The 24359-nt window shown below is 37.0% G+C and overlaps 2 pseudogenes; both read left to right on the top strand.

The window, feature by feature from the left end:
• Positions 1 to 24359, top strand: part of LOC116100379 — a 102402-nt pseudogene that overhangs the window by 26547 nt on the left and 51496 nt on the right.
• On the top strand, positions 19574 to 21237 carry LOC116104077 (annotated as a pseudogene).

The following is a 24359-nucleotide window of genomic DNA, read 5'->3' as shown; positions in this document are numbered from 1 at the left end:
AGGAACAATAAAGAAATCAGAAAGAGAGACAACCCTGGAGATAGAAAAACTAAGAAAGAAAACATGAGTTATAGATGCAAGTATCACCAATAGAATACAAGAGATAGAAGACAGAAACTCAGGGCAGAAGACACTATAGAAAACATTGACATAACAGTCAAAGAAAATGCAAAAAAGCAAAACCTTCCTGCCCCAGAACATCCAGGAATTCCAGGACACAATGACAAGACCTGTCCTAAGAATAGGTATAGAAGAGAGTGAAGACACCCAAGGTAATGGGCCCGTAAATACCTTCAACAAAATTATAGAAGAAAACTTCCCTAACCTAAAGAAGAGATGTCCATGAACATACAGGAAGCCTACAGAACTCCAAATAGACTGGACCAGAAAAGAAATTCCTCCTGTCACATAATAAAAACACTAAATGCACTAAACAAAGAAGGAATTTTAAAAGCAGTAATGAGAAAATGTCAAGTAACATATAAAGGCAGGCCTGGCCTATCAGAATTGCATGAGACTTCTCACCAGAAACTACGAAATCTAGAAGATCCTGGGCATATGTCATACAGAGACCTACAAGAACACAAATGCCAGCCGAGGCTACTATACCCAGCAAAAATATCTATTACTATAGATGGAGAAAACAAGATATTCAATGACAAAATGAAATTTGCACAATATCATTCCACAAATACAGGCCTACAAAAGATAATGGATGGAAAACATCAACATAAGGAGCAAAACTATACCCTAGAAGAAGCAAGAAAATAATCTTTCAACAAATCCACACAAACCTAATTCCACCTCTTATAACAAAAATAACAGGATGCAACAATAATTTTTTCTTAATAGCTTAATATGAAAATTAATATTACCAACATATCCGAATCGATTGAAATCCAAAAATATGAGGAATTAGTAATTGGGTGATTGTCATTGAATAGTCTCTCTAATTTGGTAATTGGAGAAATAGGTCCAATGTTGTACAATTCATATACACTTTCAGCTTGTTTGTTCATGACAATGTCTTGCTGTGTACAACAAAATGGTCTTGAAATATTGCTTCTCCTATCTCTGCCTCTCTATTAGTAGTATTGTTTTTACACTATACTATGGTTTTCAGAACAGCTTATATATTTCAAAAATATTGATACAGCCAGAAGAAACATAGACAATTCACTTACGTGGTGCAGCAGAACTATCAACTCTCAGCTTAGCTATGGTGGAGGTAAAATCCTTTGGTGATGTGAGGGCCATTGAAGTACAGCCTTATTACAATGAAATATAATGTCTAAAAAAATCTTATTTTGGGCTTGTATCACAGTAAGAGCCAAGATTTTAAGTTCTACTAAATATAAAACAAACCTACAAACAAAAAAATAACTTTATATATCTAAGTTAACTTAAGAAAATACTAGTAGTTATGTATTATTTTGAAATGTTCAGTTAGTATGTTTGGAGTTATTTAAAATTTATATTGAGAAAAACATATGTATTTTAAGTATTGCTATAGACAAGCATCTACATAAGGCAGTTATATTGATTATTGTTTTATATCAAACAATTTTTATAATACTAATTTTTATTTTTATTATATTTTATAAATTTTAAAGAATATGACTAAAAAAGGTATTGTAGGTGTTAAAGGGGTTTCTCTGGGAGGAGTTTGGTTACAAAATTGAAACAAGAATGTGAGTTACTTCTATTTACTTAAATATGTTTTTAAATGTTAACAAATTCAGATACATTGAAATCATGTAACTTTTCTCATCATAATGTAATAAAACTTAAAAAATTTAAAAGAGCTGTGGGTTGTTGAATAAATCACTGTTCACTAAATGGATAAACTTTTCTGATGGTGGATGAGAACTGAACTAAACTATAATGAAAACTCATTATGAGTTGGTTTCTGAAGAATTTTTGAAGAAAAACTGATTCATGGAATAAATAAGTATTATATATTCGAACTAGTGTCCTTCAGAAGTAAAGTTAATTAGCATCATTGATTGGCTTCTTCTTCCTGAGCTATCCTCTTTTAAAATTTTATTTAGACAAATATTAGACCTTCCTATGTCATTTGTTGTGCTTAATTTATTTTTCATAATTTTTGTTTTACATAGTATTTTATTCTTTGAAAACTGAAAATGTAAAGATAGTAGTATATCATGTTCTGCTAGATGTGCCAGTAAGCCCTCCAACACACTATACATTCTGCAATATGTTCATAGCACAACTTAAAATTTTCAAAACAATACAACCCACTGAGGATAATTTGAGATGCTCATATGTGCACGGATGTGGGGCCATCCATGTGGACATGAGAAACATTACAGTTTTCCTAGACCAAAAGAGCGTGGAAGTCTTTCTCATCTAGTCATCAACTGCAAATAGATCTTCATTGAGGAATGAGGTTTGAGGACACCCTCCTCCATCCATCCTGGGATATTAACAGGCATTTGCTATGCAGCTTTTCTACAGGCAACCATTAATGATATGAGCACAATTGCCTAACAACCAATTCATGTTCAGAGGATAATATTCACAAAGGACAAATTCAAAACACGCTACCCCATTCTCTAACTTTTACATTTTACTTCCTGTTCCATGATATTTCCTGAGCCTTGTGTAGGGAGTGATAGAAATAACATCAATTACTGAGCACTCACAATTATGCTGTACATTTTGATCACTTATGTGTCTCTGCATTAACTAAACCTAGCTGGAAAAAAACCTCTAAAAAAATAAAGAACAGGTCACAACCTTGGGTATAAATACAAATTTTTAGATGGTAGTTTGACAATATGACCATTTAGTAAAATGAGAGTCAGAACCCTAGTTTATAACTATGACATCTCCAGCCATGGGTTTACGACCAGGTTTATAGTACCAGGCATGAATTCGATCCCAAGGCTCAAGCCTCAAATCCAATCAGACATCATTTAAGTTACCCCATTGCAATTTTGTTATTATTGCACCACTAGGCATGTCTGAACAGGCACATGTGAATTGTAGCATGTGAGATAAATGCAGGATAAGAGCAATATATAAAAATCAGGGACTGAAAATTGAAAAATAAGAAATGCAAAGATACCCCCAAAGAGAGTTGCAGATCTGCCTCCAATACATATGCTAAGGTAATTCTAAAACCTCACAAGCATTCTCTCTCTCCCTCCCTCCCTCCCTCCCTCTGTCTCTCTCTCTCTCTTTCCCTCTCTCTCTCCCTCTCCCTCCCTCTCTCTCTCTCTCTCTCTCTCTCTCTCTCTCTCTCTCTCTCTCTTCCCCCCCGTCATACACATGCAGAAATGTGCCTTATTACCCTCACTTTGTTGATGTGATTATTAATGAGGTCATATAACTTTGATTCATACCTCCATTAGATTTTAGCCAATAGGTTGCTATACTGATGGGATTCTTTCTTTCCAACACCATATAAAATACCATTCTCCCATCTCTGCCATCAAATCTTTCTGTCTTTCTAGTACATCTCACCAGGAGGCAGGTATTCCCAGAAATTCCCTCAGGATTTCTGTATTGGTGTGATAGATTTCCCCTGACACATACTTCTGTCCTTGCAACTTGGCAGTAGGATACTCCTCATGGCATCAGTGATAAGTCTGTGTGGTAATGAATTTGTTAATGAACTTAATTTTATCAGTTCTCTATTTGTGTACTTGCCTCAAACATCATGTTTAATACTATAAATACAGACTAGTTAGATTTCCCTTAATGAAGCTTTCTGCAGCAATTTTCAGAAAATGAAGAAACTCAAGCAGACTCTGTGTTAGTGCTTTGTAACTGACACTTTACTTCTCCCTGTACACAGTCATATATGGATCATGCTTTGAGCACATCCATGGCTGGCTATCCATGAGAGGATGGGGCAACTTCTTGGTACTGTACTATGAAAACATGAAAAAGGTGAGCATCAGTCTTACAGTCACCATTCACTTAAGAAGCAGACCCTAGTAATGAAGAAGTTTACTGAGAACTGTGGCTTTTGTTTCCTTGTTTTGCTCTTTAAAATTTATCTTTTTATTAATTAAAAGAACTTTTAAATGTGAATGTATTTTGATCATATTCCCCTTCTACTCAAGGCCTTCCAGATTCTCTAGGCCTGCTTATCTACCCACATTTAAAGTTTTTCTTCTAAAGAAAATCTAGTCCAACAAAAATCCTCTCAAATCAAGAAAAGAAAATATAATAGAATGCAATATAAAATAATGTGCTGGATAGTTGTGTGTTAACATGTCACAAGCTAGAATCACCTGATCAGAGGGAACTTTAATTATGAAAAGGCCTCCATAAGGTGCCTGGCAGGCTGTAGGCAAATCTGCAAGGCACTTTCTTAATCACTGATTGAAGTGGGAGGGCCCTGACCCTTGTGAAAGCTGCCATCTTTGGGTTCTTAAAAAAAAACTTTTTTTAAAAAATATTTTATTAATGTACCAGAGTGAACAAGCCAACAAGCAGCATGCCTCTATTGCCTCAGCATCAGCACCAACTACCAGGTTCCTGTGCTCTTTAACTTCTTGTCATGACTTCCTCCAATAGTGAACAATGCTGTATAAGTGTAAACCAAATGTGTGATAAAACAAAGACTATCACATCAAAGTTATAAAGTCAAACCAACAAAAAGAAAAGAGTCTGATTGAAAGTATGAGGATCAGAGACCCACTCATTTACTCACTGAGGAATCTCAAGAAAACACTAAACTGGAGGCAATTATATAGACACAGAGTATATAGGAAAGAACCACCCAAGCTCTGTCTATGCTGCTTCAGTGTCTGAGGGTTCATATCTCTTGGTGAGCTCAATTTTCTCTTGCCTGTACAGTCTTTCAGCCTCTTTTCAGAAGGGTTCCCTGAGCTCTGGAAAGAGGAATTTGATGGAGATATCCATTTAGGGCATCTTGTTCTCTATAATATATGTCTGTAAGCTTCTATATTTGTCCCCATCTGCTGCAAGAGGAAGTTTCTCTGATGATGTGTGTACAAGGCACTGATCTATGCATATAGCAGAATATCATTAGGAGACATTTTACTGCTAATTTTTCTCTTTCCTTCTTAAGAGCATTATTTGGTTTTTCCATAGGTCACTGGGTTACCTAGTCTCAGGTTCTTGGTCACCCAAACAGTTTAGTATATGGGCTCCATCTCATGCAATGGGACTTAAGTCAGATCAGTTATTGGTTGGTTATTGCCATAAGATTTGAACAATGACTGATCTAACTAATCTCATGGAATACATCACTATAGATAGAAGGATTTGTGTCTAGTTTGATGTTTGTATTTCTCTTTGTGGAGCATGCAGTGTGTCTTTATGTACTCAAGACACTAGAATGTAAGAGTGGAGCTTCTCTCTAGGGACCAACTTGACATCTTCACATTCACTAATTTGTATAGGTATAGTCTTTAGCAATGGGAGTTTGCTTTCAGTTTATTGAGATCAAGTTATACTCTTAGCAGCAGTCTCAGTTTTTTGAGAGGGATTCCCATGGGGACCATTTGGCCAAAAACTCAATTAAGTGTAACCCAATCCTAGTACTAGAATTTTTCATTCTTTCTGTCTTTGTGACATGAGATGACCATTATATGGTGTTTTCACTTTGATAACCTTCATATATGCATAAATTTTAGGAAGTTTCCACTTTACCAGGTTTCAATACTACTTCTCAAATATCTCTTAATTTTAACAGTCTCTTCCTGTACTCCCTTCTACAACCCCCCTTCCTCCTTTCCCACTTGATTTCCCCATTCTAGCCCTTGTACATCCTTTCATAATTTGTTCTTTACATTTAATGTTTTGACTATTATTGGTTCAGGGGACTTTTTTTCTGGTCCAATCTACTTGGTGTTCTGTATACCTTATGAGTTTTGATAGGTAGCTCTTTCTTCAGGTTATTATTTTTTCTATGATTTTGTGGAAAATATTTTCTGGGTCTTTGAAATGTGTTTCCTTTGTTTCTTTTATTCTTATTATTCCTAAATCTGGTCTTTTCATAGTAGTAATGCAGAATTTCTGAAAATTATGTGCCAGGAGTTTTTCATATTTAATATTTTCTTTAATACACTTATTGATTCTATCATGTCTTCCATAAAGGGCTGTATTCTGTCTATTGTACTTGTTGGTGAAGCTTGCCTCTGAGATACCTGTTTGAGTTCTTAAAATTTTGATTTTAAGATTTCCTTCATTTTGGATTTTTTAAATTGATTCTAATTCTACTCAGGTATAAATCAGCTTAATTCATTTCTTTGCACTGATTCTTTTTGGTTTCATCGAGTCTTTAAGGGATATATACATTTCTTTTTAAAAGTCAACTACCTTATCCATACAAGCTGTTTTAAGGATGTTTTCATTGTGCCTCAGCTATGGTGAAATATTCAGGAACTGCTGTGTCATGATTGCTGGACTCCAGTGGAGATATATTGTCCTGGTTGTTATTGATTTTGTTTTTACACTGGCATTTAGGCATCTTAGATTAGGAAGTTAATAATTCTAGGTGCTGATATCTGGTTTATCTTTATTGGGTGGGAGAATTTTTCTCTTGTTTCTGTTTCACTCTGGTTATTAGGAGAATGAGGTAGCTATATGGAACCTGTAGGAATTACATTGTGGTACCAGGTAAGATGTATTTATGTGCTGTGGGACCTGAGAGTTAGAAATGGTGCTGAGCTGAACTCCATAGAGAGACTTCACAAGAGGGAGGAAAACATGGTGTTCCAGCAGGATCTGCTTAGTCAGATTCCTAGGAATGGGGCCAAATAGTGAGAAGAGACCACAGAAGAAGGTTTAATAAACAGGTGGGGATGAGACTCAGGGATTGAATTTGAAGAATGGAAGGAGAGATGAAATTCTGAAGATGTAATATAATTGGTTCCTTTGTCATAATATGTTATGGCTTCCTCAGGTTTGCATTCTTGTGTTGGAGGCAAAGTAGCTCACCCCCCAAAGTTTGGAGTTTACCTGCAGATATAAGTATGAGACTGGGTGATTGGACTTTGAGATACATAGGGAAAAGAGAAGATATATCTGCTAATAGTCTACCTACTTCCCAGGCCTGAGTGGTCTGTGAGTTCCTCTGGAGTGATGAACTTGGGATAGATGAACTTAAATCAGTGAATGGAGGGAGCAATTGTAGAAGGGAAAAATCTTTGGATCCACTAGAGAACATAAGTACTGTCACAGGTTTTCTGCTGCAGAGCTAAGTATGAGACTTGTGCACAGAATCTAGAAAAGCAGTGGGAATGAGGAAGATCTACTGTCATCCTACTTGCTTCACTGAATGGATGGAGAAAGATAATTATTAATAAAAAATTAATGTACAGCCAAACACCAAAGATAAAATTATTCAAAATAATTTGACTACTTAGTGTTAACACTTAAGAAGCAAAATGTTTGCATTAAAAAAAAAACCTTTCATAACTCTCTACTTCCCAAATGTAGAATCTTTTAGTTAATCATCATGAAATTCAGTTTTCTCTAGAAAAAATCACTACCTAGCTGTTTGCTGCACACTAATGCAGATTCACAAAAGTCTCCTTTATTACTACCTAACACATTTTTTCAGTTATTGTCATGATTGTTTATCTTCATATAAAATATTAAGTGGAAATATCATAAATATGTAAAAAAGTTTCAAACCTATAAAACCTCATGGCTACAGGGTGGGGCTAGGATTCAAAGCACAATTTTTGGTGTTCTAAGATTTTGCCTTATAATGGCTATCTCCTAGGATTAAATTAATCATGGTAGTACACAGATATTATTACAACAGTTGGATTCAGAAAAATTGTGAATGTGATGCCCACCTAAACTGCAACCTGAGATGCTTACTCAGAAAAAAATCTCATTCGTTCTCCCAAGTAATAAATATTGAGAACAGTTTTATGACAATGTTGTAAAATCTGTATTGTTCTCATAGCCTAAGAAAACAATATTATCTGGCACAAACATTAATCTCTGTTGAGGTCTTTGTGCACATTTCTTCATTTGCCTTGATCATTATCTAGCAACATTTCTATAAGGTTCTTTAAACATCCCAGAGCAGATTAGGTATGGTTGTACATACTTTCAATTCCAGCACTTCGGAGGAAAAAGCCAGATAGATGGATGTGAGAACTTTATGAGCTTGAGGTATAGTGGGCTCCATAGCAACTTTTATCACACAAGAAAAAAAAAACTCCATAGTGAGGCCCTGTCTTAAGAAAAAAAACACAGTATACTTAGTGAGTGTGTTGGCAGACAACTTTGACCACAACAGTGTGGAGATAGAGGCAGGTGGGTTTGAAATTTAAGGACATTATCCTCAGCAAAGCGATGTTTTACCTTGGTTGAATGAAACCCTGTCTGTAATATTTTCTCCTCCCTAAAATAAAACCCCTTCTTCTCTCTTTTAGAGAAGAGAGATTAGCCACATTCGAAGCACACTCAATATATAAATGCTGTATATGAGTTCATCCTCCATCTCTTCCATGGCTTTATTTGTCTAAACCCCACTCATGCTCTCTCATTTGCTGATGCATTTCTTCTTATCCCTTTTCTAATCCTCTATACACAGATGCCTTCTTTCCATCTTTCTCTCAGAGCTCTCTATTTACCATCCTCATTTCTGTTTCTTCTTCTTTTAGGATACAAAGGGAACCATAAAGAAGATCTGTGACTTCCTAGGGAAAAAATTAGAAATGGATGAGCTGGGTCTGGTCCTCAAGTACAACTCCTTCCAAGCCATGAAAGAAAACAAAGTGTCCAATTTTAATCTCTGAAACTGTCCCGCAGTTTCACAAACTGGGTTCTGCCTTGACCAAAGGAAGAAAGGAGACCTGAAACACAGAGTTTGAGAACAAAAGGACATGAAGCCTAGTTTAGGGTTTCTAACCAAGGCTTGCCTTTACTTTTGGGGTTCAGCATTTATATACAAGAAAGCAAAACTGAATCTCTAGGTTACAATGACATTTGAATAACATAAGCAATGTGGGTGGAGTCAGGAAGAGTCCAAACAGAGTCAAAGGGGAAGTCAAAGGGAAGTCAGGCTGCTGGGTGTAATGCTCCCAAAGGTGGTGGCTCAGGGCATCACGCAGGTCTTGACTCTGGGGGCTGGCTGGAGGCACAGCCCTAGGTGGGGAAGGAGGTCAACACCAGATGTCATCAGGCTGCAGACCTGCCAGCCAGCATGTGTACTTTCCTCTGGAATCCTCAAAGGCAGAACTCAGAGTAGTGAGCCTTTTTTAGGCACAGCAGGCATGAGTTGAGTCTCCAGATGCAAGCTCCAATGTCTCAGAGCTGAGGCAGAAGGGAGAGACTCAACATATCGCCCATATTTATTATATGAAAGCAGGGTTAAGGCCATATCAATGGGCACAGCTTTGCATGGGGATTTTTATGGTGCTTAGTCGGAAATAACCTGCGTATTTGTTCTCTGGCAGATATCTTTACCCATCTTCAAGGTCACGTGCAACTAGTTTGATTCTACTAACCGGGCTCTTTTCGGTTTTTTTCAAAAACATTGCCACTCGGCGCATGCCTCTGTCTTAGATGCATATCTGCTAGAGCCCTAGCTTTTGGACGACAAGTTTCCAAAATGCACCATTTACCCACGCAGCTAGCACGAAGATATGCCTCAAATACCTGCAAAGTTTAGGACCTGCCACAATCTCTCTGGAGTCCATTCTTTCTGAAGTCCAGTGAAGCAGCACCCTCTGCCACTGTGCTGGGGATGGGTGTAGACTCCTGATTTCAGTTGTAAATTACCAGTTCTGACTCAGGGAACCTACAGATCAGGGCTCAATTAAAATGTAAATTAGTAGGGTTTGGCTAGTAATCTAGGGATGTACCAGCCTTTGGAATGTAAATACTGAAGTATCCAGGCTTTAGCTCTGGGCATGAGCGAATGAGTTTGAATTGTTCTTTTAATTTCAGGAGACTAAGCTATTGAATTAAGCGGGCATTTCCAGAATGACAGAAAAAAGGCTGTCAGCTCAAAGACAAAAAAGGAAACAGAAAAAAAGAGAAAACAAAACAAAAAAATTTTTTTGCAGTGTGTTTAAGCACGTTTACTAAGAGGGTTGTAGCTCTGAGTCCACTTGGTGAATTAATCTTTCTGGGAGCTAGCGTGCTTTGCCCTCTTTCTAGGAAAATATACACACAGACCCTCGGCCCCATACCAAACCAGGGTCTAGTCCATACCAAGCATTTGTAAGCAGTTCCTTCCAGCATACCATGGCATTCGAATTTGAAGTATTAGAATGCCAATGTGGGTCTGCCGTGGAGTGACCATTGATGTCTGTCTGCAAAAAATTCAAAATAAAAAGCACAAAGGCAAGGTGTGCCTTTGGAGATCTCAGGGGGAACAGATTCCCCCCTTTTGTTTTCAAAATTTTTTGAAAACAAAAACAGTTTTTAAGTGTGCATTGGACTTGCTCAACAATACCCTTTCCTATAGGGTTGTACGGGATGCTAGTTTTATGAATAATGCCCAAATCCTTGCAGAAAGAAATAAAATTTTTGGCAGTGTAAGCTGGCCCATTGTCTGACTTAATTGTTTTGGGCATACCCATAACAATGAATGCTTCTAAACAATGATCAATAACATTTCTGGGGGCTTCTCCTGTTTGCCGGGAAGCAAACATAAATCCTGAACAAGTATCAATACAGACATGTATATATTTAAGTTTTCCAAATTCTGCATAATGAGTTACATCCATTTGACAAATATGATTGGGCATAAGGCCTCTTGGATTTACCCCCAAATCTCCACTTCTACTGGAGTTAGAACAATACACTTTGTTTAACAATCATTCTTGCTTGTTCTTTGGAAATTTTGTGTTTAAGTCTCAGAGTTTGGCTAGACAGATGGAATTTATCGTGATCTTGTTTGGCTAATGCAACCGGATCTGAAATCAAAGCTTCTCCTACCAGGGCTCTGTCAATAAGATTATTGCCTTTGGATAATGGCCCAGGCAGGCCAGAATGAGCCCATATATGACCAATATAAAATTGATTTTTTTTGGGCAAGAATGATATTTTGCCTTATTCTTTTTTTTAAACTTTTATTGCATTATCAGAAAAGTTACATGATTTAAATTTATCTGAATTTGTTAACATTTAAAAACATATTTTAATTAAATAGAATTGAATTATATTCTTGTTCCCCTTTTGTACCACCGCTCCTCCCATAGACCCCCCCTTGAATACCGATAATATCTTTTTTGTCGTATTCCTTAAAATTTATAAAATATTATAAAAATAAAAATAAGTATTATAAAAGTTGTTTGATATAAAACAACAATCGATTAAAGTCTTATATAGATGCTTGTCTACAGCAATAGTGAAAATACATTTTTCTCAGTATAAATATTAAATAACTCCAAACATGTTAGCTGTATACTTAAAAATAATACATCACTACTAGTGTTTTCTTAAATGAACATGAGTATATAAAGTCTTTTTCTTTGTTTTGTATTTAGTAGAGTTTAAAATCTTGGCTTTTACTTTGGTACAAGCCCAAAATTAGAACAATTTTTAGACCTTGGGTTTCACTGTAATAAGGCTGTATTTCAATGACCCTCACATCACCAAAGGATTTTAACTCCATTGTAGCTAACCTGAGAGTTGATAGTTCTGCTGCACCAAGAAATTAATTGTAGGCTCCATCTTTGGATACAGACTTCCTGCTATGGTGAAAGCTATTTGACTTGAGTGAGTGACTTCATTCTCAGCCCACAGAGAACAGGTTACATTCATTTAAGAAATGGTGTAGGTATTAACATGGTCTATCCATAAAGTCATTCACCAACTGTTTCAGTGAACAATGGTTCTGCTTGGAGATTAGCACAGACATTAATTGAGGGTAAGAATTTGGTTCATTAGCTGTGATAATTTGGAAAAGCATTCATCTCAGAGAAAGAATAACTTATAAAGTCCTCTTCTTCAAACTTGATACAAGTGTTACAAATGTCAAGCAAAGCATTTAGTCTCACTTTGTTCTTCTCTTACAAGCCATCTCCCTAGTTAATCGTCTATGTTTCTTTTGAGTATATAAATACTTTTGAAATATATAAGCTGTTCTGAAAACCATAGTATAATGTAAAAACATGAAATAAACAATACTACATATAGAGAGGCTGAGATAGGAGAAACAAGATTTTAAAACCCTTATGTTGTACACAGCAAGACACTGTCAAAAACAAACAATCTGACAGTGTATATAGATTGTACAATGTTGGACCTATTTCTCCAATTACCAAATTAAAGAGATCATTGGATGACAATCGACACATTTCCAATTCCTCATATTATTGGATTTCAATCGATTAGGATATGTTGGTAATATTAATTTTCAAATTAATATATTAAGTAAAAGTAATTGTCGCTTCCTGTTGTTTTTGTTGTAAGAGGTGGAATTAGGTTTGTGTGGATTTGTTGAAAGATTACCTTCTTGCTTCTTCTAGAGTGTAGTTTTGCTCCTTATATTGATGTTTTCCATCTATTATCCTTTGTAGGGCTGGATTTGTAGAATCCATCTATGGTAATTGAGAGCTTTGCTGGGTATAGTAGTCTGGGCTGGCATTTGTGTTCTTGTAGGGTCTGTATGACATCTGCCAAGGATCTTTTAGCTTTCATAGTCTCTGGTGAGAAATCTGCCGTAATTCTGATAGGCCTGCCTTTATATGTTACTTGCCTTTTTACCCTTACTGCTTTTAAAATTCTTTCCTTGTTTAGTACTTTAGGTGTTTTGATTATTATGTGACAGGAGGAATTTCTTTTCTGGTCCAGTCTATTTGGAGTTTTGTAGGCTTCTTGTATGTTCATGGGCATCTCTTTCTTTAGGTTAGGGAAGTTTTCTTCTATAATTTTGTTGAAGATACTTACTGGCCCATTACTTTGGGAGTCTTCACTCTCTTCTATACCTATTATCCTTAGATTTGGTCTTCTCATTGTGTCCTGGATTTCCTGGATTTTTTGGGTTAGGAGCATTTTGCTTTTTGCATTTTTTTGACTGTTGTGTCAATGTTTTCTAAGGTGTCTTCTGCCCCTGAGATTCTCTCTTCTATCTCTTGCATTCTGTTGGTGATGCTTACATCTATGGCTCCTGATTTCTTTCCTAGGTTTTGTAACTCCAGGGTTGTCTCTCTTTCTGATTTCTTTATTGTTTCTATTTTCATTTTTAGATTCTGGATGGTTTTGCTCATTTCCTTCACCTGTTTGATTGTGTTTTCCTGTAGTTCTTTAAGGATTTTTGTGTTTCCTCTTTAAGAGCTTCTAGCTATTTACCTGTGTTCTGCTGTATTTCTTTGAGGGTGCTATTTATGTCTTTCTTAAGGTCCTGTATCATCATCATGATAAGTGATTTTATATCTGAATCTTGTGTTTCTGGTGTGATGGTGTGTCCAGGACTTGCTATGGACGGAGAATTGGGTTCTGATGATGGCAAGTGACCTTGGTTTGTGTTGTTTATTTTCTTACACTTGACCCCGGCCACCTTGTTAACTCTAGTGCTACCTGCCCTTGCTAAATCTGACTGGAGCCTGTCCTTCCTGTGATCCTGGTTGAACTCCTCAGAGTCAAGCTGTCTCTTTGATCCTGTGATTCTAGGATCCTGGGATCCTGGGCTTGTTAGATCACCTGGGAGTGTGGCTTTCTCTGTGTGTTTCTCTGTGTGGGCTGCAGAGCTTGTGCCCAAGGTCTGCTCAGAACACTAACCCAGACAGACTGGAAGGAACTGGAGTCACTGGGCCGGCTGAGTTCCTGTGTGCCTGGTCAAGCTTGTCCCAGTTACTCCCAGTGTTGGGACAGATGTTTGTTCCTGCTTACCTCTGATCCTGGGTGTGTCAGAGTGCATGGGATTGGAGCTTCCTCTGGGTGTTGTGGGACTGGCTGCTGAGCTTGTACCAAAGGTCTGCTCTGGACCCCAGCCCAGACAGACCAGAAGGAACCCAAGTCACCTACAGTCTTGCATATATATTATTATGGTGAGATATATTTCCTATATTCTGAGTTTCTTTGAGATGGTTGAGATGATTTGTTGATTCTATTTGCTACTTTTATTACTGTTTTCTTGTGTATTATCAGCAAATTCTAATTTACTTCATAAAATTCCAGCTTTAAAACATTTTTTCACTTAAATGAGTCATTTATTTGGGGTTTTATTAACTGAGATTGGTCATGATAAAAGATTCTAAGTGTGATGCTATGGAAATTACACAAGAATTACTCAGTATTTATGTATTTATCATTCTGTGCATGAATACCAGCTTAATTATTTACTAAAGAAGCATGTATGTATATTCTTTTATACTTTATTTATTTACATTTCCACGTCTTTCATTTGGAAACTTCCTATCCCATCCTCCATCCCCATGCCTCTATGAGGGTGATACCACAACTACCCACCCACTCCCATCTTCCTGCCCTGCCATCCCCCTATACTGGGACATCGAACACACTCAGGCCCAAGGGCCTCTCTTCCCACTGATGTCAACAAGGCCATTTTCTGCTAAATATGTGGCTGGAGCCATGGACCCCTCCATGTGTACCCTTTTGGTGGTCCAGTCCCTAGAAGCTCCAGGGGGTTATGGCCTGTTGACACTGTTGCTTGCTCCAATGGGCTGCAAACACCCTCAGCCCCTTTAGTCCCTTCTTCAACTCCTTCATCTAGGACCCTGTGTTCAGTCCAATAGTTGGTTACAAGCATCTGCCTCTGTATTTGTCAGACTCTGGCAGAGCATCTCAGGAGACAGCTATATCAGTCTCACATCAGCAATCACTTTTCTACATTCACAATAGTATCTGGTTTGGTAACTGACCAATACCAACTTATCAGTAAGTACATACCATGTGTGCTCTTTTGTGACTGACTTACCTCACTCAGGATGATATTTTCTAGATCCATTCATATGTCTGTGAATTTCATGAAGTCATTGTTTTTAATAGATGTGTAGTATTCCATTGTGGAAATGTACCATATTTTCTATATCCACTTTTCTGCTGAGGGACAACTGGGTTCTTTCTAGCTTCTGGATATTATAAATATGGCTGCTATGAACATAGTGGAGTATGTGTCTTATTACATGTTGGAGAATCTTCTGGATATTTGCTCAGAAGTGGTGTAGCTGGGTCCTCAAGTAGTACTATATCCAATTTTCTGAGGAACTGCCAGACTAATTTCAAGAGTGATTTTACCACCTTGCAATCCCATCAGCATGGAGGACTCTTCCACTTTCTCCACATCCATGCCAGAATCTGGTATCACCTGTGTTTATGATCTTAGTCATTCTTACTGGTATGAGGTGGAATCTCAGGGGTTTTTGTTTTATGTCTTTTTTGCATTTCCTGGATAAGTAAGTGTGTTGAACAATTCCTTAGGTGCTTTTTGGTCATTAGTTTTCTCAGTTGAGAATTTGCTGTTTAGCTCTGTGCCCCATTGTTTAATAGGGTTATTTGGTTCTCTGGAATCTAACTTCTTGAATTCTTTGAAAATATTGGATGTTAGCCCTCTACCAGATGTAGGATTGGTAAAGGTCTTTCCCCAATCTATTGGTTGCTAAACTTTTGTCTTATTGGCAATATCCTTTGCCTTAAAAAAGTTTTGAAGTTTTATGAGGTTCTATTTGTTGATTCTTTTTCTTAGAGTATAAGCCACTGGTGTTTTCATCAGGATATTTTCTTCTGTGCTCATGTGTTTGAGATTTTTCCACACTTTCTCTTCTATTACATTCAATATATAAGGTTTTATGTATAGGTCCTTGATCCACATGGACTTGAACTTTGTACAGGGAGATAAGAAGGGATCAAGTTGTATTCTACTACACTTTGACTGGCAGTTGAACTAGCACCATCTGATGAAAATGCTGTCTTTTTTCCAATGGATGGTTTTAGTTCCTTTGTCCAAGATCAAGTGACCACATGTATATGGGTTCATTTCTGGTGCTTCAGTCTATTCCATTAATCTACCTGCCTGACACTCTACCAAATCCATGCAGTTTTTATCACAATTGCACTGTAGTACAACTTGAGGTCAGGGATGGTAATTCTTCTAGATATTCTTTTCTCTATCATGGTTTTTTTGTTATTCAGAATGAATATGAGAATTGTTCTTTCCAACTCTGGGGAGAATTGAGTTGGAATTTTGATAGAGATTGTGTTGAATCTATAGATTGGTTTGGGACAATGGCCATTTTAACTATATTACTCTTGCCAATCCATGAGCCTGGGAAGTCTTTCTATGTTCTGGAGTCTTCTTCAATTTCTTTCTTAAGAAACTTGAGTTCTTGTAGTACATATCTTTCACTTATTTGGTTAGAGTCACATCAAGCTATTTTATATTATTTGTGACTATACTGAACAGTGTCATTTCCCTAATTTCTCACTCAGCCCACTTATCCTGTGAGTATAGAAAGGCTACTGATTTGTTTGTGTTAATTTTATATCCAGCCATTTTGCTGATGTTGTTTATTGGCTTTAGGAATTTTCTGTTGGAATTCTTGGGGTCATTAAGTATGCTATCATATCACTTGCAAATAGTGATATTTTGACTTCCTCATTTCTACTTTGTATTTCTTTCACATTTTTTTGTCTAATTGTGCTAGCTAGAACTTCAAGTACTATTCTGAATAGATATAAAGAGAATGGGGATCTTTGTCTACACCCTGATTTTAGTGGGATTGCTTTCAGTTTCTCTCCATTTAGTTTGATGTTGTCTACTGGTTTTCTGTATATTGCTTTTATTATGTTTAGGTATGAGCCTTGAATTCCTGATCTTTCCAAGACTTTTAACATGAAGGGATGCTGAAATTTGTCAAGTACTTTTACAGCATCCAATTAATTGATTTTGTGGATTTTTTTTCATTGAGTTTGTTTATAAAGTGCAATACGTTCTTGGATTTCTTAAGATTGATCCATCTCTGCATTCTTGGAAAGAAGCCTCCTTGATCATGGTGAATTATCATGGTTGTTTCAATGTGTTCTTGGATTCAGTTCTAGAGAATTTTGTTGTGTATTTGTACATCAATATTCAGAAGGGATTTTGGTCTGAAGTTCGCTTCCTTTGTTGAATTTTTGTGTGTTTTGGGTATCAGCATAACTGTGGCTTCATAGAATCAATTTGGTAGTGTTCTTCTATTTCTATTTTGTGGGATAGCTTGATGAATATAGGTATTAGGTCTTCTTTGAATGTCAGATAGAATTACGCACTAAACCCTTCTGGTCTTGGGCCTTATTTGTTTAGGAAACTTTTAATGATAGCTTCTATTTCTTTAGGAGTTATGGGACTATTTATATAGTGTATCTGACATTGCTTTAACTTCAGTACCTTTTATCTGTCTAGAAAATTGTATATTTCATCCAGATTTTCAAGTTCTGTTGAGAATAAACTTTTGTAGTAGAATCTAATGATTTTTTACTTTTCTCAGTTTATTTTGTTATATCTCCCTTTCATTTCTGATTTTGTTAATATGGATAGTGTCTCTCTGTCTTCTGATTAGTGTGGCTATCCATCTATCTATCTTGTTGAGTTTCTCAAAGAACCAGCTCTTGGTTTTACTGATTCTTTGTATAGTTCTTTTTCTTTCTACTAGGTTAATTTCAACCCTGAGTTTGATTATTTCCTGCAGTCTACTCCTCTTGGGTGTATTTGATTCTTTTTGTTCTAGAGCTTTCAGGTGTGTTGTTAAGCTGCTAGTATATGCTCTATCCAGTTTCTTATTGGAGGCACTCAGAGTTAGGAGTTTTCTTCCTAGCACTGTTTTCAATATGTCCCATAAGTTTGGGTATGGTGTGCCTTCATTTTCCTTAAATTCTGAAAAGTCTTTAATTTCTTTCTTTATTTCTTCCTTGACCAAGTTATCAGCTTCCTTGTGTATATGGGCTTTTTGTTGTTTTTGTTGTTATTGAAGACCAGTCTTAGTCTGTCGTGATCTAGTTGGATATATGGGATTATTTCAGTCTTTCTGTATTTGTTGAGTCCTATTTTGTTACTGATTACATGGGCAATTTTGGAGAAGTACCATGAGGTGTTGAGAAGAACTTCTTTTGTTTGAGGATGAAATGTCCTATAGATATCTGTTAAAACCATTTGGTTCATAACTTCTGTAAGTTTCACTGTATCTTTGTTTAGTTTCTGTTTCCATGATCTGTCATTTGATGAGAGTTGGGAGGTCATCAACTCCCACTATTACTGAGTGACATGCAATGTGTGCTTTGAGCTTAAGTCAAGGTTGTTTTATCAATGTGGATAGCCTGGCACTTGGAGCATAGATGTTCAGAACTGAGAATTCATCTTGGTAGATTTTTCCTCTGAAGTGTCCTTCTTATATTTTTTGATTACTTTTGGTTGAAAGTCGAATTTATTCAATATTAGAATTCTTACTCCAGCTTGGTTCTTGGAACCATCTACTTAGAAAAATATTTTCCAGCCTTTCCCTGCAAGGTTTGTTAACACTGGTGTTGATTGAGGATAGGCAGCTCATTGAGCTCAGAGCCTACCATGGAACTGCAGGTGTCAGCCTGCTGCAGGTCCTCCTGGGTTAAGACTGTACATATCCTTCAGGTGACAGGCTCGGGGGCAATGTCAAGGCACCCAGCCAGGGACCTGACATGCCATTCCAACTGGCACCAGAAGGACCAGAAATCATTTTTAAAATTGTATCCTTAAAAAAATTATTTTGAGAGCTTTGGGTGTTCTGGGCCAGCCTGGTCTACATGACAAGGCTACCCAGGACTTCATCAAGAGACTCTATCTAAAAATAAAAAAATAAAAAAAAGCAATTATTTAAGAGTATAATTTATGCAAATCTTAATAACAAAGACTAGTTTAATAATTTACTAACATAGTAAAATCAGTTATATTTGTTTTATCAATGTTAGGCTATAATATATAGGAGTATTTTTAGTTCACTTAGGTATGTTCCTCAAAAACCTTTTACAGGTTCTTTGAGTGAACAAGCTAGCATTACTTCTACCAAATGCTTAAGAGGATACAAAATATACATTTGTTTAATCAAGTATAGTCATTATTATTGAAAATTTTATTTAAAATATAGTTGCATTTTTGTATTCTATCACGTTGTGATACTTTGTTAGGCCTTCCTGTATTGATATGCACCTGGAGCTGAACCTGTACCACTGCACTCTATACCCAAATAGCACCAAGATAGCTGGTCTCCCAGGAGTATAGACATGTGAGCACAAATTAGCCCACCACTTCTGCCCAGAGGACCTGCCCATAACTCTCAAGAAACAGGAACTAAGGAGCAGCCTGGGACAGAATCTTTCTGGTTTCCATCTGCATCCGGAAGCTGATCTTGTGTCAGAGCTTTCTGTTCCTAAATACCATTGGGAGAGATCTGATTTACAAGAAGTGCTGAAACACAGGCTTGTAGGGGAGATAAGCCATAGTCAGAGACACCAAGACCAGCTAACACAAGAGATAACCAAGCGACAAGAGGCAATTGCAGGAACATAGCAACAGACACCAAGGATAATTGGCATGTTTAGAATACACTTCTCCCAGCACAGCAAGCCTAGATAACTCAACAGACCAGAAAAGCAAGACTCTAATTTAAAATCACATCTCATAATGATGATAGCGGACTTTAAGGAAGATAAAAATAACTGCCTTAAAGAAGTACAGGAGATCACAGGTAAAAAGGTGGAAGTCCTTAAAGTGGTAACACAAAAAATCACTTAAAGAATTACAGGAAAACACAACCAAACAGATGAAGGAAGTGAACAAAACCATCCATGATTTAAAAATGGAAATAGAAATAATAAAGTAATCACAAAGTGAGATAACCCTGGAGATAGAAAACCTGGAAAAAAAGATCAGAAGTCATAGATGCAAGCATCACCAACAGAATACAAGAAATAGAAGAGAGAATCTCAGGTACAGAAGATACCATAGAAAATATTGAAACAACAATCAAAGAAAATGTAAATTGTAAAAACCTCTTAACCCAAAACATCCAGGAAATCCAGGACACAATGAGAAGACCAAACTTAAGGATAATAGCTATAGAAGAGAGTGAAGGTTCCCAACTTAACGAGCCAGTAAATATCTTCAACAAAATTATAGAAGAATCCTTCCATAACTAAAGAAAAGATGACTGTGGAGACATGTGTATTTTGGTGGGATATATGTTTGAGTACCTATGCTGGGTGATTTGAGGGGAGCTCGGCAATCTTAAAACTCCAGACATGTTTGGCTGCTGGATTTCCCCAGTATAAAACAAAAATGGCTGCACTGGACATTGTGTGTAAAATTGAATATGCAAAGAAAGGACACTGTGTCTTAAAATGGAAAATAAGTGCTCTGCAAGACTGGAACATTCTATTAAATGCAACTTTCCCAGACTACGGCTATGTCTGCATTTAGGATGGAACTTCTGAGCTTGGAAGGCTTTACCTGTCTAAGTCATTTGCCCTGTGATCCACAAGGAGAGGAGTTTACTGTCCTGAGGCCCAACTTAGTTTCCCAAGCTAATGAGGGACTCTGGGCAGGACTATCAACCAGGAACAGGATTGTAAGGTACCTTGAAGGTTTTTGCAGAATTCTCCTTAGATGCATGTGTTACCAGCTGTGTAGAAGACCCCAAGCCATGCCATGGTGAATGTGGGCATCTCTATTGGCAGGGAAGGAGGAGCAAGACTGCTGAACTATCAGAGTCAGATCTGGTGGTACTAAAGTGGAGTGATGTAGTGACCGATGATGATGTGCATGTGAAATTCACTTGGGAAGAATGGGCTTTGCTGGATCCAACTCAGAAGAGTCTCTAAAAAGAAGTAGTGCTGCAGACCTATAGAAATCTCACAGCTATAGGCTACATTTGGGAAGAACATACTGTTAAAGACCATTTTCAATGTTCTAGAAGTCACAGAAGACATGTTAGAATTCATACTGGGGAGCAACTTTCTGAGATTATTCAATGTGATAAAGCCTTTACATATCAGATTCATAACTAAAGGCATGAAAGAACACTTAATGGAGAGAAACCCTATGAATGTAACCAATGTGGCAAAGCCTTTGAAGGTAACAGTGGTCTCAAATATCATAAAAGAACACATACAGGAGAGAAACCCTATGAATGTAAACAATGTGGTCAAGCCTTTGCAGTAAGGAGTAATCTCCAATGACATAAATGAGCACATACAGGACAGAAACCTTATGAATGGGACCAATGTGGTAATGCCTTTGCAGGAAGCAGTAATCAACAATATCATAAATGAACACATACAGTAGAGAAATCTTTTTTTTTTTTTTTTTTTTTTTTTTTTTTTTTTTTGGTTTTTTGAGACAGGGTTTCTCTCTGTAGCCCCGGCTGTCCCGGTACTCACTCTGTAGACCAGGCTGGCCTCGAACTCGGAAATCCGCCTGCCTCTGCCTCCCAAGTGCTAGGATTAAAGGTGTGCGCCACCACCGCCCGGCGAGAAATCTTTTGAATGTAACCAATGTGATAAAGCCTTTGCAGGAATGAGAAACCACCAAAGACATAAACAGAAACATACAGGAGAAAACCCAATGAATGTAGTCAGTGTGGTAAAGCCTTTGATTGAATCAGTGATCACTGAATACATAAATGAACACCTATAAGAGAGAAACATTTTGAATGTAACCAATGTGATAAAGCTTTTTCACAAAGTAGCGGTCACCAAAATCATAATAGAACACAGATAGAAGGAAAATTTTTGAATGTATTCAATATGGTTTTAAAACTTTTTCACGAAGCAGTGGCCTCCAAATATATAGAGGAATACACACAGGTGAGAAACTCAATGAATATCATCAATGTGCTGAAGCTCTATTACAACACAATCATCCTCAAATCTATAAAAGAACATATACTGGAGAGAAATCCTCTGAATGTAACTACTGTGGTAAAGTCTTTGTACAAAACAGATTCTAACACATAAAAGAATATACACTAGATAGAAATCCTATGGATACAAGACATGTGGAAAACCTTTTGCAAGTCACAGTAAGTACTCTCCAAGTAAGTAAAAGAAGACACCCTTGAGAGAAACCCTATGAGCATCATCAATGGAATAAAGCCATTGAACATTGAAATCATCTTCAAATACATAAAAGAAGATATACAGGTGAGAGACCCTATAAATATAAATAATGTGGTAAAGCCTTTGCATGTCAGCCATATTCAACGGCACAAAATAATCCATGCAATAGGGAAATCCTGTGGTGCATTTAATACATGAAGCCTTCACACATTTCTTCATCTTCATGAAACATTCCATACTGGATAAAAAATTTATGAATATATTTAATATTGTAAAGCCTTTTCAAATTTCCTAAGTCTTCATCATCATGATATAGAAAAACCATATGAATGCATTTAACATGGGGAAGCCCTCGTACATTCCTACAGTTATCATCAAGATGAAAGTAATCATATTGAACTGGGAAGTCGTGGCACATGCCTTTAGTCCTAGCACTTGGAAGGCAGAGGTAGGCAGATTTCTGCGATCAAGGCCATCCTGGTCTACAGAGTGAGTTTCAGGATAGCCAGGACTACACAGAGAAACCTTGTCTTGAAAAAATAAAAAAAGAAAGAAAGAAAGAAAGGAAGGAAGAAAGAGAGAGAGAAAGAAAGAAAGAAAGAAAGAAAGAAAGAAAGAAAGAAAGGAAGGAAGGAAGAAAGAAAGGAAGGAAGGAAGAAAGAAAGGAAGGAAGAAAGAAAGAAAGTAATCATACTGGAGAGAAAGTCTATGAGTGTAAGCAATGTGGTAGAGCCTTTCTGGTATGAGGTCCTCTCATATCCAATAAACCTTTTACTCAGGCAATGGAAATGACAGGAGTTTATTATAATAAAGCTGCTGCTGTGTCATGACCAGACAGCATACTCAGAACCTAATGTGTGACCCCTAATGCACATACCTCACCACTGAGAGACAGAATGTTACAGAACTGCCATCCTACAGTCAAAAACCCTGGACCAGAATTGTTCCTGAGTGAAAGAACAGCAAAGCAAAAATGGAGAAGAACCTGAGCAAAAGGAGGTCTAGTGACATGACCAAATTTGGGTCCAGCTAAGTGGGAGGCCTTAAGGTCTAACACTATTACTGATGTTATGGTGTGCTTACAAACAGGGGCCTATAATGACTGACCTCTGAAATATCCAAATAGAAGATGAAAGAGTCAGATGCAGATATTTACACCCTGCCAATGGACAGAATGTGGTGACACCTGTGGTTGAATTAAGGAAAAGCTGGAAGAAGTTGAGGAAAAGGGCAGTGCTATATGAAGACCAGAAGTCTGAATTAACTTGGACACTGGGGATCTCTCAGACACTGAACCACCAACCAGGTAGCATAAACCAAGATTTTCCATTACAAAACCAAATTTACACAAAATTTTTTCACAAATTCAGCCAAAAAAGGTTAATACCTGCATAATGCCAACACAAGGAGGGAAATTACACCCAAGAAAAAGCAAGAAATTAATCTTCTTTCAACACACCCAAAAAAAGATAATCACACAATCATAAAATAACACCAAAAATAACAGGAAGCAACAATCACTATTCCTTAATATCTCTTAATATCAACAGACTCAATTCTCCAATAAAAAAAAAAAAACATAGACTAACAAATAGGACCCAGCATTTTACTGCATACAAGAAACGCAACTCAGTGTCAAAGACAGGCTCTACCTCAGAGCAAAGGACTGGAAAACAATTTTCCAAGCAAATGCTCCCAAGAAACAAGCTATAGAAGCCTTTCTAATATCTAATAAAATCAACTTTCAACCAAAATTTATGAAGGTTAAGGAAGGACACTTCATACTCATCAATAGAAAAATCTACCAAGAACTCTCAATTCTGCACATGTATGCTCCAAATGCCAGAGCAAGCACATTCATCAAAGAAACTTTACAAAAGCTCAAAGAGCACACATTGCGCCTCACACAATAATAGTGGGAGACTTCAATACACCACTCTCATCAATGGACAGATTGTGAAAACAGAAAATAGAGAGAGACACATTGAAATGAAGAGAAGTAATGGAACAAATGGTTTTACCTGATATCTACAGAATATTTCATCATAGAACAAAAGAATATACCTTCTTCTCAGCACCTCATAACTTCTCCAAAACTCACCGTATAATTAGTCACAAAAAAGGCCCCAACAGGTACAAGAAGATTAAAATAATCCCACACATCCTATCAGATCACCATGAACTAAGGCTGGTCTTCAATACCAACATAATCATTAGAAATCCCACATGTAAATGGAAGCTGAACAATGCCCTACTTAATGACAACTTAGTCAAGAAAGAAGTAAAGAAATTAGCCAACATCAAACTAAATGGAGAGAAACTTGAAGCAATCCCACTAAAATCAGGGACTAGACAAG

Source organism: Mastomys coucha, unplaced genomic scaffold, assembly GCF_008632895.1.
Source record: "Mastomys coucha isolate ucsf_1 unplaced genomic scaffold, UCSF_Mcou_1 pScaffold21, whole genome shotgun sequence".
Taxonomy (NCBI): Eukaryota; Metazoa; Chordata; class Mammalia; order Rodentia; family Muridae; genus Mastomys; species Mastomys coucha.
Note: the sequence above shows the minus strand (reverse complement) of the source record. Positions and strands in the feature narration are given on the sequence as shown.